Source organism: Halyomorpha halys, unplaced genomic scaffold (genome assembly GCF_000696795.3).
Source record: "Halyomorpha halys isolate HHAL.00 unplaced genomic scaffold, Hhal_1.1 Scaffold785.1, whole genome shotgun sequence".
In the NCBI taxonomy this organism is placed as follows: Eukaryota; Metazoa; Arthropoda; class Insecta; order Hemiptera; family Pentatomidae; genus Halyomorpha; species Halyomorpha halys.
The window spans coordinates 653852-671359 of NW_027114505.1; the positions used below are offsets into that span (position 1 = coordinate 653852).

General features: G+C 32.5%; 1 protein-coding gene and 1 long non-coding RNA gene across 2 annotated transcripts in view; both read left to right on the forward strand.

Annotated features, from left to right (window-relative positions):
- LOC136796843 (uncharacterized) overlaps positions 1 to 12952 on the forward strand; it is a 31698-nt gene extending 18746 nt beyond the window's left edge. The window contains exon 2 of the long non-coding RNA XR_010844610.1: positions 12840 to 12952. This is a non-coding gene — a long non-coding RNA (uncharacterized lncRNA). The remainder of the gene's footprint in view (positions 1 to 12839) is intronic.
- Positions 1 to 17508, forward strand: part of LOC106686160 (E3 ubiquitin-protein ligase znrf2) — a 179885-nt gene that overhangs the window by 148600 nt on the left and 13777 nt on the right. The gene's annotated exons all lie outside the window — the stretch shown is intronic.

Below are 17508 nucleotides of genomic sequence, written 5' to 3' on the forward strand. Positions count from 1 at the left end.
GGCATTAATCTATACATCTCGGTCCTTTAATTCAAACGTTTATTGTGGACGAAGATTCGACCATTCCCTTTTATATATATATATATAGGTTAGAAATATGAAATTAATATTTTGACCATATTCTTCGATATTCCAAGTATTATTATATATTTCTTTTACCCCTTCACTACTTCAATTCTTTTCTTTTTGTTTTCCTTACTAACGCTATTAGTTATTTTCACCGCATATTATTATTGTCATATTTTCTAATCAGTTCTTTTGTCTTACTTAACTTTATATTTTGTTTCTTTATTCTATTGGGTTGTAAGATAAGTTCGTAGCGTTTTTCAATATTTAAATTTAACCCTCTCTGTGTTTATAAAATCATATTTACTTGGTCGATAATTTCATATTATAAAGAAGGATTAGTTAACGTGCATTTATGCATCAATTTCAACCGAGATTCCTCATCGTTAAATTGTATTTTGTTGCTCAAAATGGAAGAGAAATAATTCATTTTCGTCATTTAATGATTTTTTATTTCCGAAAAGGAAAATCTGCTTTACAGACGGTTAACAAAATTTGCAGTGTGTATGGTGATGAAGAATATGGAGAAAGCACCGTCCGTAAGTAGTTTGCTCGCTTGTGAACCAAAAAAATTGACTTGGAAGACGCAATCCGCTTGGGTCTTTCCTCAACGGTTGATGATGACCAAATTCAAGCATTGGTCACAGAAAACCCTCTCTCTACAACACGGGATATCGCAGAAACGTTTACCATATCTCATGCAAGTGTCTCAAATCATTTCTGTCTCATAATCGCAAAGGCACAGTTTTCCATCGCGATAACGTTAAGTTTGGCTGGGATGTGATCCCTCACCCACCCTAATCACTTGCCCCAACAGATTTTCACTTATTTCGGGCCCTTCAAAACTCTCTTAACGGGAATCTGTTTAATTCCCTTGAGGACTGCAAAACGTTCATAGAGGAGTTTACGGTGCAAAAATCTGAGAAGTTCTGGGAGGACGACAACATGTAATAGATCAAAATGGGCAATTGATTAAAAATAGTTACAAGAATCTGAAGTTTTTATTGAAATCACCAGTAAAAAACGCTACGAACTTATTTTATAACCCAATAGTATTGTACTTACGTATTTCATTACATATATTCTTTTCCTTAACTTTAATTTTTAAATTATTATTAAATTAAAATATTCATATTTTTTTGTTTTTTTTGCATTATATCACATTATATTTTTATTTCCTTAATTATATTATTTTACCAACATATTTAATTTACTATTTATACATTTTATTTTCCACTTCTTTCATTACTTTATTTTTATTCTTTACAATCATTTACTTTAATGATTTTATATATTCATTAGTTGTTATCTTGTTCTTTGTCCTTAGCCCTGATTAAGGCTAGAAATTCTGGCCGAAACTTTAGCACTATTAAATACATTTTTTCAACTTATTTGTGTTATTCTCTGACCGCACCCCTAATCATCTTCTCCTCATATATATTATCTACAGTCAGCTATCTTCTCATCATTATTATATATTTAAATGTTAATAAATTCAACTATGGAAGTAAATTTGATTAATGATAACGGCTATTTGTTATCAATATAAGATATACAACTTTTTGAAAGCTGATGTTGAACTCCTCTTGAAAGGGCTGAAGTAACCTCCGAATATTCCATTCAAGGGCTCATCATTAGCTATTCTTTTCAGGAAAGGCGTCGGCGATCGGTAATGATATGTTGACCAGGGGCTGCCATGACAGCCGTTAGAGAAATAGATATTTCCACACCTTCCTCTATCAGTCGATACCCTATCGACCGGCAGTCCATGGCTGTCATGCGATTGATCCTTCCCGTTCAGCAGTATTTACATTATTATAACCGGAACTGACCGAGGTCGTATCGGCCATTGAATATTTTATTGCTTACCGCGAACAGTCGGAGAAAGCTCTCCTTTGGAATTCTCCCAGAACGAAAATGATTTAAACAAAAAGAAAAATAGTTCCATAAGTTGGGTCCTGATTTTTTTGCAGTTTAAAACCCATAATGTTCATAATCATGCCGTAAAACACCCAAATACTAGCGACAACTAACTTTTTTAATTAATTCATAATATCAATACTTGGTAAGCTTACCCAAGCTTGTTTAAATTAACGTTCATGTAAAAATACATACAAACTAAACTACTTAGTTAAAAACCATAATTGAAGATGTAGAATAAGGAAGCTAATTGTATTAAATGATTTTATATTACTAATATTCCTTGGTCTCATCCTCTACACCGTCTATACGGTTGACATCCCAACCAATCCTAACACTATCTTAACCCATTAATTGTATCCCAAATTCTCCATCCCAAAACGTCCATTCATTCGGCCTAAACCTCAAGCACACTCGAGTACAACTAATGGGAATATTCCGTGCTTCTCGTAACCTTATTTGTTAATTAAGTTCGTTCAACTGACCTTGGCATTTAAGGCTAGTATTATTATATACGTTTGCAGCTTGTGCGGGAATAATTCAATCGTTATACTGGGTTTTGTTTTTACAAAATTGATTTTTTACTAACTAAAATTCAACACACTAATTTTCTACAAACTAAATTTTCTCACGAATAATGCACCTCTTTAATTTTAATACAATCACATTTCACGCCGTTTTTAAATATTGCTCGATTTAATTATCTCAAGTCTCCCCTTCCTATTTGATCTTAATGATTGAAAAATTGTATTGCTCCGTCGCTCCCTGGGTGTTTTAGTGGGGCGTGTCCGGCAGGGAACAATTGCCTTTTTTTGTGTTATGATCTCCTCTTGTGACATCAACCAACATACTCGTTATAAGTGTACTTTTCAAATTTGAGATAAGTAAGCTTACAAGGGAGGGAGAGAGTGGCGGGTTTCACGCCGTTTTTTTAAGTTCAGGCGCTTTTTAAATATTGTTCGATTTAACTATCTTAAGTCTCATCTATCCGTTTGATAATAGAGCAATATTTAAAAAAATAGATGCAGATATGGGCAAATGTTTCTCATATTTTTACAACTTCAGAGACAACAAGTAACTTGAAAAAGAAAAGAGAAAAAATCACTATTTAGAACACTTCTCCATTTGTACTAAAATTTTACTGTATTCCATTACTGTACCATTAATTGTATCCCAAATTCTCCATTCCCATATCACAGCCCTCGATAAATGGTGTCGTAAATGAAGGATTAAAATAAATTCCAACAATTCACCTTTACCCTTCGTCGTAAACCTATCGACTACCCTACAGTTTCCGTTATTAATGTTGCTCTTACCACTGTTGAACAGATCTGCTACCTTGGACTACATCTGGACAAATCCTGGAATCCTCACACAGGACTGAAAATGCTGGAAACTGCACGTCGGTTCCGACTATTACATCTGCTCCATGACTGTAATAAGGCCAATTGGGACGTACGGAGTTGAGCTTTGGGGCTCCACTAATAAACCTTCGAATTCCTCTCTTATTCAATCCTTACAATCCAAAATCCTTCGTAAAATCCTCAGTGCCCCTTACTTTGCCACAAATAAAATCATACATATACTTAAGGTTCCATATGCAACCAATCTAGCCCGAACCAGGTACCATTCCTTCCATTATAAACTCCCCAACCACCCAAACCCACTAGTTTCTAACCTCCCTTCCTCTTTTATTCCAGACAATCCTCCGAGGCACCTGAAAAGTAGATGGCCACGAGACCAGCTAATGTAAAATGTCATTAGAGTGCTACCAATGGGTAGTTTCCCTACACGCCTGTATCACTCCATTTTAACTGAGATCAAATTTACTAAATGTAATATAATGTGCAGTTCTAAATAGCAATAAATAAAAAATTCCTAATATGAAGGCTGGAATATAATTTTACAACTTCATAAAACTACCTTAGTTTTACATTTCAGAAAAAATGGGTGGGTGGTAATGCCCACAGGTGCATTTGGGGGGCGATGAATAACCACAAGTTGTCACGGTCAACAATATTACGACTTACAAAAATAGACCTGAGGATTACTAATTGGTAGCATTACACCCAGTTCATCCTTTTCATTAAGATGATTTCGAATGTTCTAACTTTTTTTGTATTACATTCTATTCTGAGTTCAACGAATAGTTTCATAATTTCAAAGTTCAATGTTTCTAATGTACACCTTTCTTTGCTATATTTTACGAAAAAAAGTAGAAACATTAATTCATATATATTTCGAATGGTCAATTTTCAAACAATTAAAACATTATTCATCAAGACCGAAAACCACTTAATCAAGCATTATAGGATGTTATAGTGATAGCATGATAGTCTATTCTTGTGGTATTTCCTATCGTGAAAGTATCTGTATGAGTAAGCTTGATATTGCAGTTGTTTTACTGGAACCACCGATCTTTTATCATAATTTATTACACAGTTGGGCAAAAATAAAATTAAAATTACTCGCCAATTACTGTAAATTGTAATTGTTATTACAAGCTGGGCCAAACTAATTGCAAATTACAATTTCTTAGAATTCCAAGTAATTATAATATAATACATGTAATTGTTATTGTAATTACAAATACTTGACACCAAAATAGAAAAAATATGTTTTACAATGGCTACAAACTATGAAAATAACGTCTAGTTTAAGATTGCGTGCTCTTATTGTGTGAGATTTTATTAGCACTAGCTGACCCGGCTATTGGAGGATGCATATGGATTTAGCAAAAACCATATGATAGTTTGCTATAAATTATTCTATTTAGTTGAATAAACATTTGTGTAAACTTTATTATGATTTTTTTTTTTGATTGATAGATTTATATATTGGTAGATATTACAATCTGCCACACAGTTGTGGGCAATAGGTAATAGTGATGAATGATCTGATACATACTAAAATAAAAAAATAAATAAATAAATAAAATTAAATTTAAAAAAAAAATCTCTTAAAATATATACAAACAAAAGAACAGACAACATGAACATAATCAAACTATCTGTATGAAAAATAAATAAATAAAATAACATAATGATAAAATAATATATCCAATATTTACACAATCGACCTGAAGATCCCTGAGCCCACTCTATCCCCCACGTGTGAGGGGTAGAGCAGAGCTCAAAAGATCCCAGCGCATCCCTCTCGCCGCATCACTGGTAATGAGTGAGTGCAGGCTAAGCAAGTGCGCTAAAGCCGCAAACGCTCAACTTGAATGCAGAATCTGACCATTCCCAGAACTCTAATTAATTTAATAAGTCTCTTGGCCATTATTATGATTTAGTGACATGAATTAAACAAATATATACGATGTGTTTGTCAGACCGACTTACCTATGAAAGTGTTGTAACTATTTTTAAGGAGTGAAACAAAGTTGATATTCGTTTTTAGCTCCGCAAGAAACCGTTAAATTCGAATTTTCGAAAACATTTTAAAATATTTTTTTTCCTTATTAAAAAATAGAAATAACATGAACACGACTCGAGCAATCAATACTAAACTTAGCAGTGGTTGAGGGCTTTATAAACTGCACCAAAGGGCATAACTCGGGTCTAATTAAACAAAATAGAAGTGGAGATATACAATAAAACCTGTCAACTGTTTCTCTTTATTTGAAACTCATATTTCTCTCTTATAACGGTATTAAATCTAATCTTTTAGATTAAATGTTGATGTGGATTAAAAGATCAGACATTCAGCTTTCCAATCGTTCTGTTAACATAGGAATTGGATAAAATGCCCCATTCCTAATTGTTCCGGGTATGCTACGCCAACCTAAAGTTGAATTGGAAAGGCTGCCATAATGTAGGCAATACTAGCGCCAATGTCTGAATTGAATTGGGGGGGGGCTCCCATCAGAAAGGCAATACCAGCGCCCATGTGGCCAGCAACTAAAGGTTGCCTCCTCCAACGCTCTCGGCGGCAAGAGAAGCAACCCAGACTAATGAGAACAGAGCCATCTTGTCTTCTGGTAGAAGCAGTTCATTATTCCTTTTTTTCTCTCATCAGGAATCTACTATGAGTGAGTAAAACTCTCGTAGTTCCCAGAAGCAGAGAGGCCTAAGAATATTGAAGGAAGAAAGAACCATGGAGTAAGTCCATCTAGCAATAGTTAGCATCCACATCATCATCAACCACCTCAATTTTAGATCTACAATTTCCATAGCCCAGTCATTCAAAATTTTACTGACCATCTAATCATAAATGTTTTCATCCGGTCACCCCCTACACCACTTGTAACATAAACAATAGAATTTTATTTCATTTTATCATATCTCGTTTTTTCAATTATACAGTCTACTCAAACCCAACCAGCCAACCAAAAGTGAAGTGTGTCTGGCAATTCGGTTGAAGGCATGCTTCATACACTAATGTAGTATAAATTATGTTATATTGTTGTCCTACTGATTTATAAAACTTAAAATAATAGAGAACCTTTAGTAATGGCCATTGTTGTATCTTGATAAGTGCTTTTTTCCTTTTTTGTCTTTAATAATGAACATGCTATTCTCAGTTATTTATTTTGCAAGGATAAATATTTCGTGACAGTTGTAAATATACTATAGTCCTTTATATTTATTTATCCTGTTTCGTCTCGTCAGGCGATCCTGGAAGCACATGAAAGAACCCGTTACTTGCAATGTTTTGAATAGTGAAACCTTTCTCTCTTGATGGATCTCGGTCGTTTATTCTTGTCCTATCTCTCACAGCTCATAGAGCCTGCTGTCTGGAATACGATTCACATCGCTTGCCTGTCATCTTGAGCAGCAGTAGTGCTTAACCTGTTTGTTTGTCGGTACTCTCGAATGGTTCATTAATTTTTTTTCAATTTATGTATTGATATTAATAACTGTATTAAAATATAGATAAATAAATTTAATATTAGTTATGCAATGGCTTGATACAGACATGCGTAGAATCTACCTATTGATAGAACTCCATTAGCATTTCTACGGGGGGATAAGATCTCGAGGCCATCTTCTTTTCAGACGTCTAGAAGAAGTAACTGGTAATGAAGGAGAAACAAGGTTAGAAACAAGTGCGTTTGGGTGGTTAAGAAGTTTATCATGGAAGGATTGGTATCTGGTTCTGGTCAAATCAGCAACATATGAAACATTAAGGTCTTTATGTATGATATTATTTGTGACAAAGCATGCAGTATTGTGGATTTTACGAAGAATTTTGGATTATAAGAATTGGATACGAGAGGAATTCTGTGGAGCCCCAAAACTCGACTCCTTAAGTCCAAATAGGCCTTACATTTCTATATATAAATGGGAATGGTCGAATTACTGAGCCGATTAATTGGGCAAATCATATTTGTTTTTAGCGTCGCCCTATCCCCCCCTCTAAATACAATTTTTCGAAAAAATTAAAAATTAGAAATTTTTCACATTGATTTATTTGGTGTATTTTTATTTCTTCCTGTGTTAATTGTTCATATATTAGTTCATAGCTCCTCTGCCTTTTATATTAATACAATCGTTAAAAAGCCCAATGTCTGCTCTTTCAATCTACATTAACGAAATTTAGATTTTGTGCGAAAGATGGGTTGCAAATAAAGAAAAAAAAATCATACGTTTTATTAGAAATCTCCGTTTATAATTTGTTCAATTAAATCAAGTTTATGCCCTATAGTGCAGTTTATAGATCCCTAAACCACTCCCAGGTTTGGTGTAGATTGGTTAAGTCATGTTGAAGTTTCTCTAATTTTAGATTTTAAAAAAAATCAAAGGCGCATTAGGGCCCAAATTTTAGGCTAAAAAATGTTATTTTCCCATTGTTTTCGAAAATTCGTATCCTAGGGTTTCTTGAGGTGCTAAAAAAGAATTTCAACTTTTTTTCCTCCTTTGCCACACTTTAAAAGGTCAGTTGATCTGAATTTTTTAAATATAGTGCTATTATTGAAGTGAGGGTTGTTATTCAAAACTATTTACTAGTAGTCATATAAATGAGTCTTTTGTAATTAGTTACAAATTAAGACTGTTTCTCTATTTAGTGCTGCAATAATCGAAATGAACAGTTTCTTGTCAGATTTAGTCCTAGGATTCAAACCTTATCTAGTTCCACCCATCCCTACAGCCCACCTAGAAGGTTGAAACGGCAGTGGCCAAGAGACTTATTAAAATAAAAATGGACAATTGGAGTTCTGGCAATGGTCAGATTCTCCATTCAAGTTGAGTGTTTGCGGCTTTAGCGCACTTGCTCAGCCTCCACTGGCTCGCTACCAGTGATGCGGCGAGAGGGATGCGCTGGGATCATTTGAGCTCTGCTCTACCCCTCACACGTGGGGATAGAGTGAGCTCAGGGATGCTCAGGTCGATTGTGTAAATATTGTATATATTATTTTATTTATTTATTTTTCATACAGATAGTTTGATTACGTTCATTTTGTTTATTCTTTTGTTTGTATATATTTTAAGAGAGTTTTTTTTTTATTATTTATTTTTTTTTTTATGAGATCATACATCACTATTACCTATTGCCCCCAACTGTGTGGCAGGTTGTACTATCTATCAATAAATAAAAAAGTATTAGTCCTAGGTAACGGATATGTTACACTGCAATAAGTGGGGTATTATTAAAGTGTACTGTGTGGTGGGAAGTCTTGGGTTTACGACGGAGGTTAAGTGTGATTCGGTAGGATTTATTGGAATTTATTTTAATTCTCCAGGTTTTAAACCATTTTTTAAGGGTTTGGGATATAATTAAAGGGTCATTACTCACTGATAAGAGACATGAGGATAGTGTTAGGATGGGTTGGGATGTCTGTTTATAAATTAATGTTCTATATTGTTTATTAATATCATTTCATTGTTAGCTAACATATTTAATCTAAATGCAAAACACATTGTGCGTTGCTCTCTAACACTTTCGTTTCATATAGAGCGTTCCCTTGCGTTACAATTTACTCACGTAGAGTTTCTTTTTTTCCCTTGAGTTGTAGAGCTTCAGTATAGAAGTTTCTTTGTTAGATGTGCCTCTATTCAAGTTAAGTTGCGATATGGTTTAGTTATTAATTTATGTATAGAATTCTATAGATTAAGAATCAGTGTGCTGGTGAGAACCTAAACATTAATTTCTCTCAAGAATCTTTTATCCGACTGATTATTTGCCCTCTGAGTGAAATTTAAAGGAAAATAGAAAATGTCTCTGTTTTCCAGTTATTGGATTTCAACCTCAGGATTATTAAGGTGGTCTTAGGTTTTATTTTCAGTATTGGCTGTCCGCAATAAGCGTGCTCTCAATTTAGCCAGCGTTGAGTGGTTAGAATTGATGAGCAATACATTTCGATTCGATGAACCTATTCTATTGAACTCTAAAGATGGTGATTCAGTCTCTTTCTCGTTTCTTTTTCTTTTTCAGTTTTGTTATCTATAACTGTTGTATTGTTTCTTTGCTCTTAATTGAGGTCCATTTTAAGTCGATATCCTCCGTATTGAGCAGCGTTTGATTTTAATTAAGAACAACATCGTACTCTTCAATTTAAAAGAAATATTTTACGAGTTATAGTGTTCAATAGAAACACAGAGAACAAATTCATAAATTACTAAAGCGTAAAGGGGTTTTTGATTCAAACTATTGGTTGTCATTATTATTTTTTTTTTTATTTAACGTTTCTACAGCCTTTAATTTTCTTCTTCATTCCAGTTTAAAACAGAGCGGTTCTCGGGGAGATATGTTTAAGTATTTAAGTTCTATGGTAACTATAAAAATCGAAACTGATGAGGAAATAAAAGGAAGGTTATAAGTGGGATATGCTTTTTATTTGTCAATTTCGAAATTGCTTAGCTCACGGCTTTTATCCAAAAACGTTAAAAGTTAGATTATAGAAAATTATTAACCTTCCAACTATTCTTTACGGATGCGAAACGTGATTCTCACACTAAGGGAAGAACAGCACCTTTAGGTTTTTGAAAATAAAGTATTAGGTAAAATATTCGGATAGAAAAAGGATGAGTTAACCGGAGAATTTAGAAGGATACATAATGGTGCATTGAAGGAACTGCTAGCTAGGTTATAGCCTTCCGGCGAAGAAGATGAGCGTGTAAGGTTGCAGGACTTGGTAAGGAATGGATCCCTAAAATGTTAATAAACACTGAACTGAGAAGTAAAAGCCGGAGGGCTAGACCGAAAAGTAGATGGGAGATTTGAGTTTGGAGGGGAGTCACTGGACAGATTGTATGTTAATGAAAATTAGTTTATAATTCTGGAACTAGGTCCCTATAGAACATACAATAACATATATACGCCAAAAAAAATGTGACCTCTCTTTATTAAAACTTATATTAAAATTGGATATAAATAATTTGTATACAGAAAAAAAGAAACAGAGCAAATAGGTAGTTAAATAGAAGGGTTTTTAATGAGGGAAGGGTTGGTACGTGATTTATGTTACAGGGAATGGAGTTTCAGTGAAAGGCAGCTCGGGTAAAAAATGTTTTATCAATCGCAGCAGTTCGGTGAGGTGGAGGGTAGATGTCACATAAACGGGTACGGGTAGTACGGGATTGGACTGAGAATTTAAATTGCAGCTTTTCTAGGATATAGGAGGGGCGTTGAGGACTAATTATTCGGATTAGAAATTAACTTCTGATATTAATAACCTAAGAAAAAAACAATGTTCACTAAGTCATACTAATTATAACTAAAAATCATGAAAAAGAAAGTTGTCAGGTGCGTTCATAAGAAAACAAAAATAGTTAACAACTATTTATTTGCCGAAGTTTCGCCCCACTTTGTAGAGCTTCATCAGGGCTAAAAAGATACAAAAGCAACTAAAAATATTTTTACATAATACAATAAAATACAAAAGGTAAATTAAGGTTGGGTTAAAATTATATAAATATGATTGAAAAAAAAAAATATACAAATGAATGAAAACAGTAAAGTATAAATATTGCAAACCTCAGCAGAAACATGAATGGAATATGGTCCGGGTGCGTAAAAAAAAAAAACTCAAATAGTAGAATTATACTATTTTATTGAGCCAACGTTTCGCCCCACGTTGCTGGGCTTCGTCAGGGCTGTTTTGACGGCAGTAAAAAATCATCACTTTATTTTTGACTGCCGTCAAAACAGCCCTGACGAAGCCCTGCAACGTGGGGCGAAACGTTGGCTCAATAAAATAGTATAATTCTAATATTTGAGTTTTTTTTTTTTTACCGCACCCGGACCATATTCCATTCATCTATGCACACGGTCAATCAACAATCTTTCAGCAGAAACAGTTTGCGCAATTTTATATTCTTATCATTGTCTCTTTTATATTTATACTATTTTATTTACTCTTACTTCTTTCATTTGTATATTATTTAGTTTTCATTTAGATTTACATAATTTTAACCCCACCTTAATCACCTTTTTTATTTTATCCTATTATGTCAAAATATTTTTAGTTGTTTTCTGTATCTTTTTAGACCTGATGGAGGTCTAAAAAGTAAGGCGAAACGTTGGCAAATAAATAGTTGTTACGTATGTTTGTTGTCTTGTGACCACGCCCCTGATCATCTTCTTCATAATTTGAATTAATACGGTCAATTATTTATGTATATATATTATTATGTGGATATATTATTTGTATGTATTTTAATTTTATTGGAACTGGATACTAAGGATATGATGGAATAAGCGGGATTTAAAGGTGAAAAGGGTACTGGAGTGGCGGATGGGAAAAGGAATGAAATTCCCTAGGGAAGAGGATCTGATAAGGAAGGACCTCTCAAAAGCTGCAGTTCTTTTGGCCGTTTTATATTTGTATGAAGATCTGGAAAAATCAAGTCACCAGAATCGCAAATTTATACGCGCATTTCTGATATGAAGGGGAAAAAAATTTCCATTTCCGTCTTTAGTTAAAATTCTGTTCGAGAATAATCGACCTAACCATTAATTCTGATTAACGGTTAGATCGATTATCCTTCACGTCAGACTTGGAACTCTGCTGTACAGAGGATATTGCTTCACTATCCTCATACATATATATTGAATAACCTCTAGTTTTCTGTAATTTCAGTCACATGTGTAGCTCTTACCTAGCTCCCTATGTAAACATAGGCTAAAGCTATTCATAGAGAATTATTTCAGAGAATAGATTATTGTTATTTATTTTATTATTATCACATTGTTATTTTCAATTCTCGATTATATACGGTTATAAAAAAATATAGCAGTATTGAATACAACGGCGCTGGAATTTCCTCGAGTGTGCTCAGTTTGGCCTGTTTAGCGCCCTCGAATCAACTCGAGCGTACAAGTTAAGTGATTAAAGGATCTTTCTTGTGATGCCTTTAGCTCTATTGCAGAAAGTTAAAGTCTTGTCGTAATCTAAGCCTAAGTAATTGACTAACATACTTTTAACATTTAATTCTAGGTAGTATAAACATTACAAAGCATTACGATTTCTTATAATATATTTATCAGTTTTAAGGTAAATTAATTAAGTAAATTAAGCGTTGTTCTGTTCGAATAAATAATAAACTTAACATAAGAGGAGATTTACGTGTGCCTGAGGAATAACGGGAAAAAAAATTGCATATTCATTTTTTGTATATATATGTATTAAAATGTAAAAAGTAGAATATTGCATATTCAATTTTTTTTAAATGTTTATAAAGTGTAAAAAGATGAATATTTCATGAGTGAAAGTTAATTTAAAAAATAAAATACTTTAGGTGGTTTTCATACAGTCCCAGTTGGGTAAGTTGGATTGCTCATTATCCATGCTATTTGAACTGATAGGGGTAATAACACTGAGTACAGAGCCTTATACTCCGAGCCACTGACATGGACCACCTGTAACCCTTGGTGATCGTTTACTATGAGTCTTTGTGAACCCTGCGCAGGTCTCGAAGATGGTATCTTGATCCAGCAGGATGGGCATCATTGTTGGAACCTGCGTCCCGGAGGAACCTCAGCCTGAAGATAGCTTTCTTCAGATACGGCGGGTCCTCTATGGTACAGAAATATCTATTGTACTTTGTATTCAATTTTTTTTTTATTTTAATGACGAAAATTTATTGATTTAATTACTTTTTTTTTCTTTTTTGGGAACTATGAGCCTTTTTACTTCAAAGAAAACATGGCTATAGATCATTTTATATATATAAATAACTGACCGTATTATTTCAAATTATGAAAAAGATAATTCAGAGGTGCGGTCAAAAGAAACAAAAATAGTTCAAAACTATTTGTTTGCCAACGTTTCGCCCGACTTAGTAGAGCTTCATCAGGGCTGTTAATTTAATAATAATAAAGTTAATTTAATAATTAATAGTTGTTAACTATTTCTGTTTCTTTTGACCTCAGCCCTCTGACCATCTCCTTTATAATTAAGGAAAAGTGGAAAAAAATCGAGAAATATCCATATTTGAAGAAAAATATATCGATATTTTTGTAAGATAGTTTTAATTAGATAGAGTTAACCATTGTATTTTTTCCATCAAAAGTTTTTTTTATTTACTGATTTTAAATGAATAAATTGATAATAATACGTTTGATATACATCATTCATTATCAATTCCAATTTGATTGTCTTCTTCTCTTTTTTTTTTTTTTTTCATTTTGAGCTTGATAAGTATAAATGAATAAGTTTGATAGGCATCGTTCATTATTAATTATTTATTTTTTTCTTTTATGTTGAGCAATTTTATTTTGCTATTTCTCTAAATCTTAGTATGTCATAAGTTTTTATTTTTTGTAAATGTCGCAGAATCCATATATATAACTATCTTTCAAAAAATATCGATATATTTCTCTATTTGTTTCCACTTTCCTACGATCTACCGCCATGTTTTCTTCTCAGAATGCAATCCCCTTACAATATTGACATTCATTTATAAATAGCCAACTTTATGCATAACATTCTGACGTGAACTCTTCATTTATTTATTATTATCAGATTTTTTCTGTTCCTAAGTCAGTTAGTTATAAATGTATGTTATTTTTGTTATCTTATTTTTCTTTTCTTTTTTTTTTTTTCAATTACATTTTTGTCATTATTTTGATTAGTTTTTACTTATCTATCTTGTTAACAATTATTCTACAATTTTAAGTTAGGTGAGTCTAGAACCCACTGTTAAAAACAATTCAAATAAAAGCCATGTATGGTCTGGTAGATCGATCTTGAAATAGACAGTTATCAAAAAATCAACATATATAACAGTTAAATGATTAAAATGCCCTTGCTAATTACATCTACTGATGAGACAGCATTTATTATCATGGTATTATATTATGCCCGAAGCCTCGAGTGTGGAGGTGTTTGAACCTGGGCATTGTGTTCCCCCGAGGTCAAGAACCCCCCCTAGTGTTTGCGGATGGTACATTCCCAATTAGCATTAGCAATTAAGATAGCGTGTATACCGTTCCTTCCGTATGTAACGGATTCTGAATTCTTCATGCGTCCTTTATGATTTTATCTTACGTGTGTATATTCATTTTATAGGTATATGTATGCATTCTTGAAATAAAATATTAAAGTGCAAGTGTTTTCGTATTATTTATAACAGTATAAGGCACTATAAGGCCACTCTTGATATCTCCTTTAATCTGTTTAATTTATAATTAAATTCCTAACTCACCTCCCTCTCTTTCTTTGCGTTTTGTTTTACTATTTATTACAGTCTTTAGTGGCTTTAATTCATACAGTACTGTATTTATTATAAATGTAATGTAACCTCTGTATTAGTGTTAAACTTAAAAGAAGTTATTGTATGGACAGATGATTACTACCTACTGCACTTGGAACCTCTTTGGATTTTTGAAAGAGAAGACAATATACTGTTAACTTTAACTTATCTATTTGTGCACAGTGTACAATGTTGTTCAGTTTCAATCTTCAACCTACAGTTTAATATAATCTCTATCATTATCATATCTACATCTGTCTACCGTCTATCAACTTCTTCACACATGCACCCACCTGCTAATTATTCTGCTAATCAACCTATAGTCACTTTTGTACATTAAGTATTTCACCTCTGCTACATTCACATTACATTGTTCATTTAGTTCCGTGTTTGTAATAATAGTCATTAAATTTTATTAATTTATTTCACCAAGTAACTTTTAATTTTTATTGATCATAACGTTATTAATTTATTAATGTTTATCTTTCAAGAGCTCTTTAGGTTAGGATTTTTATCCTATTTAATAGTTAATGTTGATTTATTTCATTTCGTTGTCATCATTTCCATTCATGTTTTAAAGAATATTCCATGTGTTGTTTTATTAATGATTTATAATTTTCATCTTATTATTAACTTTCTTTTATTAAATAGTGTTTGTTAGAACTTACTTCGTTTATTTGCTAATTCATTTATAGGTATATTATAATTTTCTATTCTACTCCTCATCGATCTACCCACCTACACAGTATTTACACGCCCAAAACATACTTCGGTGAAATCCTGCGTAATCTGGGCATAGTGCGAGAGCGTCACTAGAACTACCTGGCTGTTGTCCCAACAATCCTTGATTAGATTGCTTAGTGTCTTTAGATTTTGAAAAAAGTTTTGATACCGTTTTATTTGTGACTGTACAGGCCCGATACACCAGCCCGTACATCTGCAAATAATTGAGAAATTAGGTTCTATCACACTTAACATCGGAATACTTTTCCATAAATTGTCCTAAAATCCATACATAGTATCTAATTAATTTAATTAATCAACAAATTAGGACTTCTTTTTTCGCCTAATAACTCTTAAACAGCTCCAACCTTGCGAAAATTTTATAATAAAAATTGAAGTGCATTAAATTCTGTGTCGAATAAATACCATAACTTATTAATACGGTCAAGTAGTAGCATGTACGACCTTTTTTATCGAACTTTGCCAAAAACTGTGGTATATTTTGTCTATTAATTTATTTTTCGAACACAATTTTTTACTTAACTGATTATTTTTATTTTGGTAATTATGAGCATCCTTACTTCAATTTATTTATTTATTAATTTTGCTTCTGTATGCTAATATTTCCGACCATCTACAAATAGGGGCCTATTATGAAAAATAGCCAATTTTTTTTTTTTTTTTTATAATAGTTATTTTGCAAACTATCAATATCTCATTTTGTTTTTTCATATAATTTTAGTTCAATGTCTGCTTAAAATTCTGTCTTTAATTTATTTAAAAGAAAAAACACACTAACCAAAACATATATACAATCACTAAATGTTACTGCATATATAACTCAAATGTTTTTTGTTAATTAATCTTTTAACTCTGTAAAGGTATCCCGCGGCATTTTTTCTTGTTTGTTATTAGTACTGTTTATTTAGGTTCTATGTACTAACCCATGTACATCTCTTGCTCGTTTGTTATTAATACTTATTATTCATTAGCATTATTATATTATGTTATTAGTACTTAGGTTACTATTTCTTTTTATGAATGGAATATGATCCGGGTGCGGTCAAAAAACTCAAATAATAAATGGATATACTATTTTTATTGAGCCAACGTTTCGCCCTACATTGCAGGGTTTCGTCAGGGCTAAAAAAGATACAAACACTTGACATGGTTACAAAAAAAAAAAAAAGTGCTAAATAACAGTGGTATACAATGAAAAGTAAAATTTAATAAGAAAAATTAAACGTTGTAAACAGTAAATGAAAACTGTAATAGTAACAGATAGATAAGAGATAAAATAAGAGAAGAAATATTACAGTAAGTACAAATTAAGAGATGAAAAAAGAAAAGAATAAAATCAAATGATGAGAATACCCAATATAGTATACCCATTTACTATTTGAGTTTTTTTTATCGCACCCGGACCATATTCCATTCATCTATACACACGATCAATCAACAATCTTCCAGTATTTCTTTTTATCTTTGGTTATATTGTTAATTGCTGTTTCCTTCAGCATTGAGTGAATATTTATTGATTTGGTTACAGTTTTTGTATAAATTATTGAAAAAATGGCAGAAAAAAACAAAAATAAGTAAAACAAAATTGCCCTATATTTCAAAATTTTAATATAGCGATAATTCCCTTCCATTAGCGTTGAACTCAGGAAAAAATATTTTGGAGTTTTGAACTTAGTTGCGCAGGTTTTTACCAAATTTAATATCGCAAAACTTCCGCAGCCTAAGTGCAGCCCCGACCTAGCTGGCAGAGATTTAATTTTGTATCCCCCTAATTAAGACAGACCTGATAAAAATTGATTCGCCACAATTCCAGCAGCAGCCTCTACGGGTCTCTTAAGTGCCTTTCGCGGGAAAAGTTGTAGAGAGGCTTTGAACAATGAAAAAACCCTAGCAGTTGTGTGTTGATCCCCGAGGGTCTTCATGTTGGCTGTACAAAATTGTTTAGTACATTTTTAGTTCTGAGACGTTTCGAAACTTTGTGAACCCGCCATATACATCTGCGTTTATATGTTATCAAATAAAGCCAGACGTGTTACGGTCAGAAATATTGTTATTTATTTTAAAAATTCCAAGCTAGATCAATAAGAGTAAATCAACTAAGGGTTTATATTTAAGACGCTGCTAATAAATTCCCAACGTC